General features: G+C 37.1%; 1 protein-coding gene across 1 annotated transcript in view; it reads right to left on the bottom strand.

Moving 5' to 3' along the window:
* Positions 1 to 13,029: 13,029 nt before the first annotated feature.
* ZDHHC20 (zinc finger DHHC-type palmitoyltransferase 20) overlaps positions 13,030 to 17,535 on the bottom strand; it is a 107,739-nt gene continuing 103,233 nt past the window's right edge. Inside the window, exon 15 of the transcript XR_010319116.1 lies at positions 13,030 to 17,042. The gene's annotated coding sequence lies outside the window, so the exon portion shown is untranslated. The remainder of the gene's footprint in view (positions 17,043 to 17,535) is intronic.

Raw genomic sequence — 17,535 nt, 5'->3', positions numbered from 1 at the left:
TTGGTAATGCTTTGCTTATCCGGGGCCTCTTCCCTTTCCATATGAAGTTGGTGATTTGTTTTTCCATCTCATTAAAAAATGTCGTTGAAATTTGGATTGGGATTGTATTGTATCTGTAGATAGCTCTGGGTAGAATTTACATTTTCACAATGTTGAGTCTTCCTATCCATGAACAAGGTATATTTTTCCACTTATGTAGGTATCTTTGGGTTTCTCGCATTAGTGTCTTGTAGTTTTCTTTGTGTAGGTCTTTTACGTCTCTGGTTAGATTTATTCCTAAGTATTTTATCTTCTTGGGGGCTATTGTAAATGGCATTGATTTGGTGATTTACTCTTTGACATTCTCTTTGTAGGTATAGAGGAATCCAACTGATTTTTGTACATTTATCTTGTATGATGATCCTTTGCTGAAGTCATCTATTAGTTCCAGTAGTTTTCTTGCGGATTCTTTGGGATTTTCTGTGTATAAGATCATATCATCTGCATATATGGATATTTTTGCTTCTTCCTTACCAATTTGGATGCACTGAAGGGGAGTGCTTTCAGACTTTCTCCATTCAGGATGATGTTGGCTGTTGACTTTGTATAAATGCCAGTTATTACGTTGAGGAATTTTCCTCCTATTCCTGTTTTGCTGGGAGTTTTTTTTTTTATCATGAATGGGTGCTGGACTTTGTCAAATGCCTTTTCTGCATCAATTTATAAGATCATGTGGCTCTTGTCTTTTATTTATGTGATGGATTACGTTGATTGTTTTTCTAATGTTGAACCATCACTGCATACCTGGTATGAATCCCAATTGGTCATGGTGAATTATTTTTTTGATTCATTGTTGAATTCTATTGGCTAGAATTTTGTTGAGGATTTTTGCATCTGTGTTCATGAGGGATATAAAACCCAAAAAAACCAAACCCAGTGCTGTCGAGTCAGTTCCGACTCAGAGCAACCGTATAGGACAGTGTAGAACTGCCCCATAGAGCTTCCATGGAGCACCTGGCGGATTTGAACTGCCGACCCTTTGGTTAGCAGCCGTAGCACTTAACCACTACGCCACCAAGGTTTCCATGAGGGATATAGGTCTGCAATTTTCTTTTTTTTTTGCGGTGTCTTTACCAGGTTTTGGTGTCAGGGCAATGCTGGTTTCATAGAATGAGTTTGGGAGTATTCCATCCTTTTCTATGCTCTGAAATACCTTTAGTAATGGTGGTGTTAACTCTTCTCTGAAAGTTTGGTAGAATTCTCCAGTGAAGCCGTCAGCGCTAGGGTTTTTTTTTTTTGTTGTTGTTGGGAGTTTTTTGATTACCTTTTCAATCTCTTCTTTTGTTATGTGTTTTATTAAGTTGTTCTACCTCTGTTTCTGTTAGTTTAGGTAGGTGGTATGTTTCTAGAAATTTGTCCATTTCCTCTAAGTTTTCAAATTTCTTTGAGTACAGTTTTTTTATGGTATTCTGTTATTCTTTTAATTTTAGTTGAGTCTGTTGTGATATCACCCATCCCATTTTTGTTTGGGTTATTTGCTTCCTGTTGAGTTTTTCTTTTGTCAGTTTGGCCAACGGTTTATCAATTTTGTTGATCTTTTCAAAGAACCAACTTTTGGTCTTGTTACCTCTATCAATTGTTTTTCTATTCTCTCTTTCATTTAATTCTGCTCTAATTTTTATTATTTCCTTTCTTCTGGTCCCCGGGGGCTTCTTTTGTTGCTCTCTTTCTACTTGTTTGAGTTGTAGGGTTAATGTTTTGAATTTGGCCCTTTCTGTTTTTTGGATATGTGCATTTATTGGTATAAATTGACCTCTGAGCACTACCTTTGTTTTGTCCCAAAGGTTCTGGTAGGATGTGTTTCATTCTCATTTGATTCTATGAATTTCTTTTTTCTGTCCTTAATTTCTTCTATAACCCACTAGTTTTTTTAGCGAGTCGTTCAGGTTCCATGTATTTGATTTTTATTCCTTGCTTTTTCTGTTGTTGATTTCTACTTTTATGCTTTATGGTCAGAAAAGATGCTTTGTAATATTTCAATGTTTTGGAATCTGTTAAGGCTTGCTTGTGGCCTAACATGTGGCCTATTCTGGAGAATGTTCTGTGTGCACTGGAAAAGAAAGAATACTTAGCTGCTATTGGGTGGATTGTTCTGTATATGTCTGTGAGATCAAGTTGATTGCTTGTGGCATTTAGATCTTTCGTGTCTTTACTGAGCTTCTTTTCTAGATGGTCTGTCTATCACCAAAAGTGGTGTGTTGAAGTCTTCTACTATTATTTTGGAGCTGTCTATTTCTCTTTTCGATGCTGTTAAGAGTTTATGTATTTTTGGAACCCTGTGGTCGAGTGTATAAATGTTTATTATGGTTATGTCCTCCTGGTGTATTGACCCTTTAATCATTATATAGTGTCCTTCCTTATCCTTTGTAGTGGATTTTGCTTTAAAGTTTATTTAGCCAGAGATTGGTATTGGCACGCCTGTTCTTTTTTAATTTTTGTTTGCTTGATATATTTTTTCCATCCTTTGAGTTTAGTTTGTGTCTTTAACTCTAAGGTGTATCTCTTGTAGACAGCATATAGATGGATCTTACTTTTTTTATGCATTCTGCCACTGTCTGTCTCTTTATTGGTACATTTAGTCCATTTACATCCAGTGTAATTATTGATAGGTGTGAGTTTAGTGCTGTCATTTTGATATTTGCGTGTCTGTGTGTTGTTGACAGTTTCTTTATTCCACTTAATTTTCTATGCTGAATCATTTTTCTTTATGTGTTTTCTTTTCATCTTTTTCATTGTTGTCGATTTTGTGTTTTTGAGTCTTTGGTTTTCTTGTTTTTTATTTTGATGTGTAGGACTGTTAGTTTCCTTTGTGGTTACCTTAATATTTACCCCTATTTTTCTAAGTTAAACCAATCTTATTTCTTTATATCACCTTGACTTCCTCTCCATATGAACAATCTATGATTACATTTTTTAGTCCCTCTTTGTTGTTTTAATGTTGTCATCTTTTTCATATTGATGTCTCTGTTTCCCTGTTTTCAGTGTTTTAGCTTTGATTTATTTTTGTGACTTCACTATCTGGGTCGATATCTGGTTGCTCTATCCTGTGTTCTACTCTTGGGTTGTTATCTGATGTTACTGATTGTCTAACCGGAGGACTCCTTTTAGTATTAATTGTAATTTTGGTTTGGTTTTTACAAGTTTCCTTAAATTCTGTTTATCTGGAAATGGCCTAAATTCACTGTCATATTTGAGAGAGAGTTTTGCTAGATATATAATTCTTGGCTGGCATTTTTTTTTTCTTCAAGGCTTTATATATGCCATCCCATTGCATTCTTTCCTGCATGGTTTCTGCTGAGTAGTCACAGCTTAGATTTTTGTAGATGACTTTTTGTTTATCCTTAGCCACTCTCAAAATTCTTTGTCTTTGGTTTGGAGAACTTTGATTATAATATATCTTGGTGACTGTCTTTTGGGATCTACCTTATATGGGGTTCGATGAGCTTCTTGGATAGATATCATGTCATCTTTCACAATATTAGGGAAGTTTTCTGCCAACAAATCTTCAACAATTCTCTCTGTATTTTCTGTTATACCCCCTCCCCGCCCGTTCTGGTACTTCAATCACTTGATAGAGTCCCACATAATTCTTAGAGTTTCATTTTTTAAAATTCCTTTTTCTAATTTTTCCTCAAATATGTTGGTGTCAAGTGCTTTATCTTCAATCTCACTAATTCTGACTTCCTTTGCCTCAATTCTGCTCCTATGACTTTGTATTGAGTTGTCTAATTCTGTAATTTTATTATTAATCTTTTGGATTTCTATTTGGTGTCTCTCTATGGATTCTTGGAGCCTGTTAAAATTGTCATTATGCTCTTGTATAACCTTCTTAGTTTCCTCTGTTGCTTTGTCTTTGTGTTCCTTGGCTTGTTCTGTGTTTTTCCTGACCTTCTTCCTGATCTCTTGAAGAGTACTGTATATTAGCCTTTTGAATTCTGCTTCTGGTAATTCCATGAATTTATCTTCCCACTGCAAGTTTTCTTGATTCTTTGTTTTGGTGGCTTGGTGAACCCATCATGATCTGCTTCTTTATGTGATTTCATATTGACTGTTGTCTCCGAGGAGACACGTCATGTCCTGTCTCCAGGTGGCTAGAGCTGTTACTAGGTATGTGACCCCAGGCGTCTGTTTACTTTTCTTGTGTGGATTCAGTTCAGGTGTATAGGTTGTTGGTCACCATGTATGTGGTACAGGCTGTCACCTACAGTTCTAGATGGGCAGGGGGATTGGAGTAGGCACAGGTATCTGGGTGCAGTAGGGGGTCATGCACTGATCAAGGCAGGGGGCTGACTGCTGTCTCTGTCTGAGTGGAAGGCGTGTCCTTTTTTCCTAGATCGTGTACATAGGTGGGTTTTGTAGCCAGACTGTGGGCACCAAATGCTGTTGGCTGCCAGGACTGTGAGTCACCACTTATTCTTGGACCCCTGTCATGGGTGGCTTGGTGGAGAGAGTGGAGTCACCAGTCCTCAGGTCCCTGATGTGGGTAGGTGAGAATCCTGCTTAATGGGCAGGGTGGTGTCAAATGTCATGAATCTGCCACTCCCCTCTTTAGCAGATACAGATGAAAATAGGCTTCAGTTATATACCCTGTTATTCTGTGCTAATGAGGGTCTACACAGTTGAAAGGAGGCCACACAAGTATATGCAGGGGTGAAAGGCATTCAAAGTCCATGGACCCCTTATGCCTGTGCTTAGGCAAAGGGGCTGTGCAAGCCCTGAGTTCCCAGCTTAGGGGACCTGGCAGGTTATTTTTTCCTGTTTGTTAATTTGTTCTCTCTCTAAAGCCGGGAGAATGGCTCAGGGTGTGTGGTGGGTCCTACTTCTGGCCCAGGAAGTACAGCAATCACTGAAGCTGGACTGGGACCCAGAGCAGTGTGGGGAGGGGGCAGGAAAGTGGGAGGGAAGTACTTCCCAAAAGGTTTTTTTTTTTTTTGATCTGCGAAGTAGGATAGATGTTTTTTGCTCATTCTGGAGGCTGGCGCAGACTGTCCACTGCTCAGTGTCTCCTGATGTAGAAAACGTGTCCCAAGCACCACTGCTTGCTTCACCACACGCACCAGCTGATCCAGCCTGGAGGGTGCTGGTGCTGGCCAGATGAAGTCTGGTAACTTCTCACTGCTTCTGAGCCATCTCTCCCTCCCACTGCTGCTCAGTCCGGTTCTTCAACTTTGTCTTTGATGTTCAGGGCTCCTAGATTGTCATGTATAATAGATTCACTTGTTTTTTCAGGTCTTTGTTGTAAGAGGGACCACAGGAAGCATCTGACTACTCTGCCATCTTGGCTCTAACTCCTCAACATCATTCTTAATGGAGAGAGGCTGAAAACATTCCCCTTGAGAACACGCACAAGACAAGGATGCCCTTTATCACCACTCCTATTTAACATTGTGCTGGCAGTCCTAGCTAAAGCAATAAGCCAAGAAAAAGAAATAAAGGGCATGCAAATTTGTAATTAAGAAGTAAAACTGTCCATATTTGCAGATGATATGATAACTATACATGGAAAACCCAAAAGACTCCACAAGAAAAGTACTGGAACTAATGGAAAGATTCAGCAGAGTAGCAGGACACAAGGTAAACATACAAAAATCAGTGGGATTCTTACACGTGAATAAAAAGAATGATAAAAAGGAAATCAGGAAAACAATACCATTTATAATAGCCTCTAAAAAAAAATAAATACTTAGGAATAAATCTAACCTAGGATGGAAAAGACCTATACAAAGAAAACTACAAAACACACCTGCAAGAAACCAAAAAAGACCTACATAAATGGCAAAATATACCATGCTCATGGATAGGTGGACTCAACATTGTAAAAATGTCAGTTCTACCCAAAGCAATCTAAGAATACAATGCAATCCCAATCCAAATACCGACAGCATTCTTTAACAAGATGGAAAACTAATCATTAACTTGATATAGAAAGGAAAAAAGCCCCAGATAAGTAAAGTGCTATTGAAGAAGAAGAATAAAGTAGGAGGACCCAAACTACCTGACCTCAGAACCTACTATACAGCTATGGTAGTCAAAACAATCTGGTACTGGTACAATGACAGATACATTGACCAATGGAATCGAATTGATAACCCTGATGTAAGTCCATCCACCTATAGTCACCTGATCTTTGGCAAGGGCCCAAAGTCCATCAAATGGGGAAAAGACAGACTTTTTAACAAATGTCGCTGGCAAAACTGGATGTCCATCTGCAAAAAAATGGATCAAGACCCATACCTCACACCATACAGAAAAACTAATTTGAAATGGATGAAAGATCTAAATATAAAGCAAAAACTATAAAGATCATAGAAGAAAAAATAGGATCAAAACTAGAGGCCCTAATACATGGCATTAACATGATACAAACCATAAATAATAACACACAAATTCCAGAAGATAAGCTGGATAACTGGGAGTTTCTAAAAATTAAACACTTATGTTCACCAAAAGACTTCTAAAAATTAAACACTTATGCCCATCAAAACACTTCATCAAAAGAGTACAAAGAGAATCTGCAGACTGGGAAAAAAATTTTGGCTATTACAAATCAAACAAAGGTCTAATCTCTAAAATCGAGAGGAAAATCCAACACCTCTATGACAAAAAGATGAATAATCCAATTAAAAAATGGGCAAAGGATATGAACAGACATTTTATTGAGGAAGACATTCAAGTGGCTAACAGGCACATGAGGAAATGCTTGTGATCACTAGCCATTAGAGAAATGCAAATCAAAATCATCATGAGATACAATCTCACCCTGGCATTACTGGCAAGAATCAAAAAAAGCAGGAAATAACGAATGTTGAAGAGGCTGTGGGGAGATTGGAACTCTTATGCAATGCTTTTTGGAATGCAAAATGATACAACCATTTTGAAAAATGATATGACACTTCTTCAAAAACTTCTTTAGAAAACGAGAAATAGAAATACCATATGATCCACCAATCCCACTCCTAGGAATATATCCTAGAGAAATGAGTTGTCACACAAATAAACATATGCACACCCATGTTCATTGCAGCATTGTTCACAATACCAAAAAGATGGGAAAAACCTAGATGCCCATCAACAGATGAATGGATAAACAAACTGTGGTACATATACACAATGGAATACTATGCAACAATAGAGAACAATGATTAATCTGCAGAACATCTCACAACATGGATGAATCTGGAGGGCATCATGCTGAGTGAAATAAGTCAATCACAAAAGGCCAAATATTGTATGAGACCACTACTATAAAAATTCATGAAAAGGTTTACACACAAAAAGAAACAATCTTTGATGGCTAAGAGAGAGGGGAGGGGTGGGAGAAAAACACTAAATAGACAATAGATAAGTGGTAACTTTGGTGAAGTACACAATACTTCAGTACACAATACTGCCAAAGCCAGCACAACTTGTACAAGGCAAGGTCATGGAAGCGCCATAAACACATCCAAACTCCCCGAGGGACAGAATTGCTGGGCTGAGGATTGTGAGGACCATGGTCTCAGGGTATATCTAGTTCAATTGGCAAAACATGGTTTATAAAGAAAATGTTCTACATTCTACTTTGGTGAGTAGTGTCTGGGGTCTTAAATGCCTGTAAGCAGACATCTAAGATACTCCATTGGTCTTATCCCTTCGGGAGCAAGGGAAAATGAAGAAAACTAAAAATGCATGGGAAAGGTTAGTCCAAAGGATTAATGGACCACGACTACCATAGCCTCCACCAGGTTTAGCCCAGTACATCTAGATGGTGTCTGGCTACCACCACTGAGTGCTCTGACAGGGATCACAATAGAGGGTCCCAGATAGAGCAGGAGAAAAATGTAGAACAAAATTCTAACTCACACAAAAAGACCAGACTTACTGGCCTGACAGAGACTGGAGAAACCCTGAGAGTATGGCCCCTGGACACCCCTTTAGGTTAGTAATGAAGTCACTCCTCAGGTTCACCCTTCTTCCAAAGATTAGACAGCCCATAAAACAAAACGGGACTAAAGGGGCACACCAGCCCAGGGACAAGGACTTGAAGGCAGGAGGGGACAGGAAAGCTGGTAATACGCAACTCAAGGTTGAAAAGCAAGACTGTTTACATATCGTGGGGTTGTTAACCAATGTCATAAAGCAATATGTGTACTAACTGTTTAATGAGAAGCTAGTTTTTCTGTAAACTTTCATCTAAAGTAAAAAAAAAAAAGTATTTTTTTTTTGTGGTCAGAGTTCGTACAGAGAACTCTGAATAGGCTTTTTTTGTTCTTTTTAGAGGAAAAAAAAAGACATAAAATGCTCGTATATTTTAACAGCTAAAAGCTGTGAACAGTTATCCATGAACTGATGAATGGAAAAACAAATTCTGGTATTTTCATTCAAAGGAATATTATTCAGCAATAAAAATGAATGATCCATTGATACACAGAGTAACAAGGATGGATCTCAAAATAATTATGTTGAGTGGACAAAACCAGACAAAAAATGAGTCCATAATGTGTTATTCCATTATATAAAATTCTAGAAAATACAAACTAAGGCATAGTGATAGACATCAAAATCAGTGGGCAAGAGGTAGGGATTACAAAACGGAATGAGGAAACTTTTGTTTGTGATGAATATGTTCATTATCTTGATTGTGGTGATGATTTCACAGCTGTATACATATGTCAAAACTTATCAAAATAGACATTTAAGGACTATGCATTATATGTCAACTATACCTCAGTAAAATTTAAAAATGTCAACTTTTTTTCAAAATGGCTTTCAAGCAGTGTACATTTTTACCAGTCAAAATTCCTGTTGCTGTTACATCCTCACCAACACTTGTTGTTATCAGTCTCTTTAATTGTAGCCTTTTGAATAGTTGAATAGTAGTATCTAATTTGGTTTATATTTGTATTTCTGTGATGGGTAATGATGTTCATCATATTTTTCACGTCTTAGCTATTTGCATATCTTCTGAAGTATCTGTTCAGGTCTTTTGCATGCTTTTAAATTGGGTTGTCTTTTTATTATTGAGTTGTAGGGATTTCATTTGTTTTTAAATATATATTCTGGATTCGGATCCTTCGTCAAAAATGAATTTTCTCACACTGTGAGGCTTGTTTATTCATTTCCTTAATGGTGATTTTTTATTGTTGTTAGCAGAATTTATAAATTTTGACAAAGTCTAATTTATCAATTGTTTCTTTTTTGATTATTCCTTTCTCTAAGTAATTCCTACTTAGAGAAATTACCTAAGTAATTCTTACCTGAGCCGAAGTCATAAAGATATTCTTCTGTTTTTTCCCCTGCAAGTCTTTTAGTTTAGCTTTTGCATTTCGCTCCGTGATGCATCCCCTATTAATTTTTGTGTATGAATGCTATGTGTTAGGGATTGAAGTTTTTTAAAAAAAATTTACATATAAATACCCTGTCGGTTCAGTACCATTTTAAAAAATGATTATTTTATTTTTGTGATTGTTGTTGAGAATATACACAGCAAAACATACACCAATTCAACAGTTTCTAAATGTACAAGTCAATGACATTGATTACATTCTTTGAGTTGTGCAACCATTCTCACCCTCCTTTTCTAATTTGTTCCTCCTGCATTGACATGAACTCACTATGTCCTAAGGTTCCTACCTAATTGTTGTCAATTTGATCCCGTGTAGATTTTTTTAAAATCATATTTTATTGTGTTATCAGTGAAGGTATACACAGCAGTTTGTTTCCTATTCAACAATTTCTACACAAGTTGTTCAGTGACAGTGGTTACATTCTTTACAATGCATGAATATACTCATTATTTCTATTCTGCTTGTTCAGGTTCCTAATATAGTTTCCCTGCCTCTTTACTTTCTCATCTTTGGCTTTTTTTTTTTTCCTTTAAATATTAGCTCTTTTTGTTTATTGTACTTTATTTTATTTTTTAAAAATAATTTTTATTGCGCTTTAAGTGAAAGTTTACAAATCAAGTCAGTCTCTCACATAAAAACTTATATACACCTTGCTACATACTCCCAATTACTCTCCCCCTAATGAGACAACCAGCTCCCTCCCTCCACTCCTTTTCGTGTCCATTTCACCAGCTTCCAACCCCCTCTACCTTCTCATCTCCCCTCCAGGCAGGAGATGCCAACATAGTCTCAAGTGTCCACCGGATCCAAGAAGCTCACTCCTCACCAGCATCCCTCTCCAACCCATTGTCCAGTCCAATCTATGTCTGAAGAGTTGGCTTCGGAAATGGTTCCTGTCCTGGGCCAACAGAAGATCTGGGGGCCATGACCACTGGGGTCCTTCTAGTCTCAGTCAGACCATTAAGTCTGGTCTTTTTATGAGAATTTGGGGTCTGCATCCCACTGCTCTCCTGCTCCCTCAGGGGTTCTCTGTTGGGTTCCCTGTTAGGGCAGTCATCGGTTGTAGCCGGGCACCAGCTAGCTCCTCGGGTCTCAGGCTGGTGTAGTCTCTGGTTCATGTGGCCCTTTCTGTCTCTTGGGCTCGTAATTACCTTGTGTCCTTCGTGTTCTTCATTCTGTTTTGATGCAGTGCATTGAGACTCATTGATGCATCTTAGATGGCTGCTTGCTAGCATTTAAAACCCCAGACGCCACTGTTCAAAGTGGGATGCAGAATGTTTTCTTAGATTTTATTTATGCCAATTAACTTAGATGTCCGCTGAAACAATGGTCCCCAAACCCCTGCCCCTGCTACGCTGGCCTTCGAAGCATTCAATTTATTCAGGAAGCTTTGCTTTTGGTTTAGTCCAGTTGTGCTGACCTCCCCTGTATTGTATGCCATCTTTCCCTTCACCTAAAGTAGTTCTTACCTGCTGTCTAATTAGTGAATACCTTCCTCCCCCCTCTCGTAACCACAAAAGAATGTTTTCTTTTCAGTTTAAACTATTTCTCAAGTTCTTATGATAGTCTTATACAATATTTGTCCTTTTGCAACTAATTTCACTCAGCATAATGCCTTCCAGGTTCCTCCATGTTATGAAATGTTTCACAGATTCCTCACTGTTCTTTATCAATGCATAGTATTCCACTGTGTGAATATACCATACTTTATTTACCCATTCATCTGTTGATGGGCACCTTGGTTGCTTCCATCTTTTTGCTATTGTAAACAGTGCTGCAATGTACATGGGTATGCATATATCTCTTTGTGTAAAGGCTCATTTCTCTAGGATGTATTACGAGGAGTGGGACTGCTGGATCATATGGTAGTTCTATTTCTAGCTTTTTAAGGAAGCGCCAAATCGATTTCCAAAGTGGTTGTACCATTTACTTTCCCACCAGAAGTGTGTAAGTGTTCCAATCTCTCCACAGCCTCTCCAGCATTTATTATTTTGTGTTTTTTGGATTAATGCCAGCCTTTTTGGAGTGAGATGGAATCTCATTGTAGTTTTGATCTGCATTTCTCTAATGGCTAATGATCGTGAGCATTTCCTCATGTATCTGTTAGGTGCCTGAATATCCTCTTTAGTGAAGTGTCTGTTCATATCTTTTGCCCACTTTTCAATTGGGTTGTCTTTTTGTAGTTGAGTTTTTGCAGTATCATGTAGATTTTAGAGATCAAGTGGTAGTCAGAAATGTCATAGCTAAAAACTTTTTCCCAGTCTGTAGGTAGTCTTTTTACTCTTTTGGTGAAGTCTTTGGATGAGCAGAGGTGTTTGATTTTTAGGAGCTCCCAGTTATCTAGTTTTTCTTCTGCGTTCTTAATGTTTTGTGTACTGTTTATGCCATGTATTAGGGCTCCTAAGGTTGTCCCTATTTTTTCTTCCATGATCTTTATCGTTTTAGATTTTATATTTAGGTCTTTGATACATTTTGAGCTCTTTTTTGTGCATGGAGCGAGGTATGGGTCTTATTTCATTTTTTTGCAGATGGATATCCAGTTATGCCAGCACCATTTGTTAAAAAGACTGTCTTTTCCCCATTTAACTGTTTTGGGGCCTTTGTCAAATATCAACTGCTCATATGTGGATGGATTTATGTCTGGATTCTCAATTCTGTTCCATTAGTCCATGTATCTGTTGTACCAGTACCAGGCTGTTTTGACTACTGTGGTGGTATAATAGGTTCTAAAATCAGGTAAAGTAAGGCCTCCCACTTTGTTCTTCTTTTTCAGTAATGCCTTATTTATCCAGGGCCTCTTTCCCTTCCATATGAAGTTGTTGATTTGTTTCTCCATCTCATTAAAGAATGTCATTGGGATTTGGATCGGAATTGCATTAAATCCTTCCATCTTTTTTTAATGCTTCCTGTGTCATTCAATATTTTCCCTGTAGAATACTTCAATATTGCAACTTCAGGTTTGAATTTTTCATTTCTTTCAGCTTGAGAAATTACTAGCGTGTTCTTTTGGTTTTCTAACTTCAGTTCTTTACACAGTTTATTATAATACTTTATCTTCCTGAGCCCTTTGAAGTATAAACTCTGCTTATTCAGGTAAGGGAAAAGGCAATAAAGCGTAGGTGCCCGCTGGAGAAATTCTTTGGAGGTAGTTAAAAACAAATTTAGGCCTTAACTTATTTGCAGGAGAAAGATGTGGCAGTCTGCTTCCGCAGATTACAGGCTTGAAAACCCTAAGAGGCAGTTCTTTTCTGTCCTATAGGGGCACTATGAGTCAGAATTGACTCAATGGCAATGGGTTTGGGTTTTTTTTTTCCCCCTATCTTATTTAACATCTAAATGAGGCCTTCTCTAAGGCCAGCTACGGGAACATTCTTAACACTGAGCTTCCTTTTTTAAGCAGTAAACCTTAACAGAAGTTGAATTATCAGGAGTTTAGAAATGAGATTTCAGTTTAAATTCAGAATGGAATGCCTAGTATTAGTTCTGAACCCCCCCGCCCCCCCCCCCCCGCCAATTTACACCTACTGGCACTTCAAAAATTTAAGTTCCATGAACACATTTCTGGGTAGGGACCTAAGGTGACTGAATAACTTAGAGAACTGAGGAAGGATTCAGAGCATTGCTTCTTGTATTTCAACAGAGAGAAAACCTTGAACTGTAAACACAAGACACACTAGTCTTAATCTCCCTTCTGGAGAGTGTGTTTATAAAATACAGCCAAATAAAATATAGCTGTAATCTAAAATATGAACATATATGCATAGAACCCTAACCTTGTACTGTTTCTTGCCCCTCACTCCCAAACCAATAAACAAGTATTGAATGTGTACTTCTCAAAGGTGGTTTAACAATTCCACAACCAAAATGTTTCATTTGTTAAAACATGTTTTTCTCCTAGCTCTACTTTAGCATGCATCACCTCACAACACCTAGAATGCCTAAGAGGTTTCAAAACAAGGAAGTTAATTTCATCCCCTAGAGACACAGGCATGTTAAGGCATGTTAAATAAAATACACATATGGAACTATAATGTGGAGTGTTTTCTAAAAGCAAACAGGCTCGCATAGAATTCTTCCTTTCATATACCCTTTTCTGGGGTGCCCTGGTGCCACAGTGGTTAAAGTCCTTGGCTGCTAACCTGAAGGTCTGCTGTTTGAACCTACCAGCTGCACCACAGAGAAGGTTGTGGCAGTGTGCTTCCATTTTCTAAAAGTGAACAGACTGGCATAGAATTCTTCCTTTTAAACCCCCTTTTCTAACTTCTCCAGTAGAGAGTGCATAAATGCGAACTAGCTCAGTGAGATAGATTAACATCACTTCCAGAACAGTTGTTCCTTATAAACAAACACCACCAAAGGGCATGAAATTTTGAATTTTACAATAACAACAAAAAGTAGAAAAAGGTTATTTTACTATTTGTAACACATCTGGCACGTCAAAACATCTAGAAAGACTAGATGTTAAAATATGGACCTAAAATGTTCACTATATACACAGCTGTTTGGAATGAAATGCTCATATGGAATAATGGTTATAATCTGAGTCTTCTAACACTTTGACATGGAACCTTCCCTCCTCATTTTGTTTTCTTCCCAACCAGGAGAAAATATAGGTATGTTGTACTGCAGACACAGATCAAGAATTTACTTCTAAAAGTAATGTTTAAGTCTTCTTTATGAACATAATCAAAAGAAGGGTACAAAATGCATTTTCTATTTGTCATATGAAATGAAACTAACATTTTTCTATTATACAGGCAGTCCCATAATTATGAACGAACCCCTCATAAAGCTTATTATATTAAAAATTTGAGGCACATACAATGGTTCGTAATAACAAATGGGTGCTACTTTGCGGTGCCCATCAAAACATTATTGTTAAAAAAAATGTATTATGTTAAAGATGTTTTAATGTATCTGGAGGTGTTTCTTTAATGTTTTTTAATGCACAGAAGGGTACACTATATGCTATATAGTAAGACAATCATTTGACTAACAATTTCTACACAAGTTGCTCAGTGATATAGGTTACATTCTTCACAATGAGTGGTCTCATTATTTTCATTCTGGTTGTTCTGTTTGCACTAGTTTCCCTGCCCCCTTACGGTCTCATCTTTGTCTTAATGTAATGGTTGACCATTTGGTTTTTTAGGTGATTTTTTAAAGGGGCACAGTACTTTCAGGTGAATATTATTTGTTTGAGCCTATTTGTTATTTAGCTACAAGGTGACCTCAGAGGTTAGCTTCGCTTCAAGTTTTGAAGAATATCTCAGGGCAGTAGTCTTGGGGAGTCCTCCGGTCTGTGTACCAGTCCAGGATGTCTTGTTTTTAAAAGGAATTTGAGGTTGTCTTCCATATTTTTCTCTCATTCTACCAGGGTCCATCTACTATGGGCCTGATTAGAACAGCTGGTAGTGGTCGCTGGGCACCATCTAGTTCTTCTGGTCTCAGGGTAGATGAGGCCATGATTCATGCAGATTATTTGTCCTGCAGACTAGTTGTACTCCATCTACTTTTAACGTATTAAGACCATGTCTAAACATCCAGAAAGGCTAGATGTTTCAGTTAAAGACCAAGTTTGATCACTATAACACTACATACACAGAGTATCAATTAACCATGTACAAATGGGCACATTCTGGTGTGGACCACACTGCCTTCTGCTCTCCCACCACACATGGCCATGAGTCTGAGAAGTGGTGTAAAAACTGCATTCCCAAAAGTCATTTCCAGATGTTCCTTGCCAGTGAGTTTTAACAAAAAAGGATTACAAAACAAGTAATTCTTCAAACTGTACTTTTAGCATATATGGCAACTTCTTCACACCCATAGGGGCTACATGTTGCAGAAAAAGATTTAAAGTTTATTTTAAAAGGCTGAGGGAACAGCACATAGCAACTTGTCCATAATCTATATACACAGGTTTATAGTTGGTATAACTTCCAATTGGACAGTGGTCACTTGCTGGGGCCACATGAGGCAAATTATAACGAAGCCGGTGGCCCACTGGACTCACCCAAAAGCTGCTTGGCCAGCCCCCCAGCTCTGTGTGGGTTCTGGCGGGGTCACAGCCATGGGGCACTAATGGCCCTGTGCTGGACTGCTGAGCTCTATTGCCACCCAATCCATATTCAACATGAGATCATACTATATGGGAAGACTTCTGAAATTTGACTTTTTTCACCCAATGTCTTTAAGATCTTTCCCATGGAAAGAAGCTATACAAAGGGTTCTTTAAATGCCTTTGCTGTAGTCTCTGGAATAGAGTAATACAATTTAGCCAATATCCTATTGATGGATATTATTTTTCCTAATTCACTGCTTAAAAACTTCTCCAACTAGCTTTATAAACACATCTCTGTATACAGTCATAAGGCGAGGTTACTAAGTCAGAGGTGACGTACAGTGAAGACCCACACATACAGCCATATTGCTTTTTAGGAAGGTTATGGTCCCTGCAAAAATGCTTCTTTGCCCACATCCTCCCACACTGGCTCTTGCTTAACCTAGGCAGTAGTCTTCTTCATGTCTTGATTTGTACTTTTTTGATTACTAAGGAAGCCTCTTTTTACATGCTGTACATTGATCATTCTTATTTACCTTTGTCAATTTCCTGTTCTGGTTTTATCTCTATTTTTTCCTATTAGCTCTCTTTTTAAAAATTCATGTACTCAAATCTGTTTTCCTTTATGATTACCAGCATTATGCCAGTTCCTACCCTTCCTATCCTACTATAAAATTCTGTACCTATGCCTTCTTCTAGTACCTGTTTTCAATTTTTAAGTCTATGGGCCAGTGTGGAATTTGCTCTGATGTAAAATGTTAAGGGTGGAAGAGGCAGCTTTTTTTTTTTTTTTTTGCCAAATCGTTAATTGTTTTCCAGCATCATGTATCAAATAATGTACCTTTCACCAGAATGTCAAGGTACCTATTTTCTTTCTTAAAAGTAATTCATGCACATGGTAAAAATAAATAAATAAATAAAATAAGAGTACCATAAATAAAGAAAAATTGCTTTGCCCATACTTGCCCCTTGCTGCAGATTATTTTGAAATTTTATTGATCTCAAAACTAGAAATAACAGCCCTAACACAGAGCCTTCTTGCTTTATTCAGCAGCCTCGGTATCTCATTATTATAAAACTGGAAGGAATGAGTACGGATGCCATAAAAGAATTCTACATAAGATAAAATGAATTATTTAATATTTTAATAACCACAACTCAACAACCTTTAAAAGTGATTTGCAGGTGCTTAAGATTCTAAAGTGACTTCCAAATTGAAAATTAAATTATGTTCAGTAAAAGCTACGTTAAACTCTTTCTAAGTATACCTCTAAGGTAAAAAAGTAAGCAAATGACAATTCCAATGCAAATAATACCTAATAATAATAATACCCAAATTATTAGCTAAATTTCTTTCTCTAACTAAACACCACTTTACCTGATTTTCAAGTTAATCAAAATAATAGTTATTCTCTTGTTCAGTATATACCACATTATAACAACAAACTACTCAAATACAGGACTTCATCTTTACTTCTTTATTAACAAAATAATTCATTATTATGATTTTTGAAACAAAAGTTTAAAAATGTTCTGCTTTCCTGTTAATATAGGTTAGGCCATCCAAAAGACAGAGCAAAGTTAACTTCAAGCCATGGTCCAGGATTACACTCCTGAGAAATAAAAACATGGTTTATGGTATTAAGACATCCAAAGTAAACTGTATTTCAAATTTGTTTATATAAAAGCATATTAAAGATCACTTTAAAATAGTGTCCATCTTTTCTTTAAAATGGGTATAGACTCATCTGCAATCATATACAAATATAACAAACTTGACCCATTAGCTTTCTTAATCTTCTAATACAAATACAATTCCTTGCTTCTTTATGCAACCCAACAAAAATAATATAAAGTGAAGGCACTAGAAAAATACTGGTCTTTCTGAATCTATATTGTATTTTTAGTTTTAATTAGAAAATACAGTTTAGATCACATGAAACACATGGATTTCAGATTTACATATTATACCTAGGAGATTATTAGACATGGTCTTTGTTTTGGCTGAAATGCAAAAATATGATTAATTTTTAATAACAGATTAGTTATAAAATACCTTCCATTGATAGCAAGTGCTAGTCTGAGAACAAAATATAAGCTGAACAT

The sequence above is a fragment of the Loxodonta africana genome, chromosome 23 (assembly GCF_030014295.1).
Source record: "Loxodonta africana isolate mLoxAfr1 chromosome 23, mLoxAfr1.hap2, whole genome shotgun sequence".
Taxonomy (NCBI): domain Eukaryota; kingdom Metazoa; phylum Chordata; class Mammalia; order Proboscidea; family Elephantidae; genus Loxodonta; species Loxodonta africana.
Note: the sequence above shows the minus strand (reverse complement) of the source record. Positions and strands in the feature narration are given on the sequence as shown.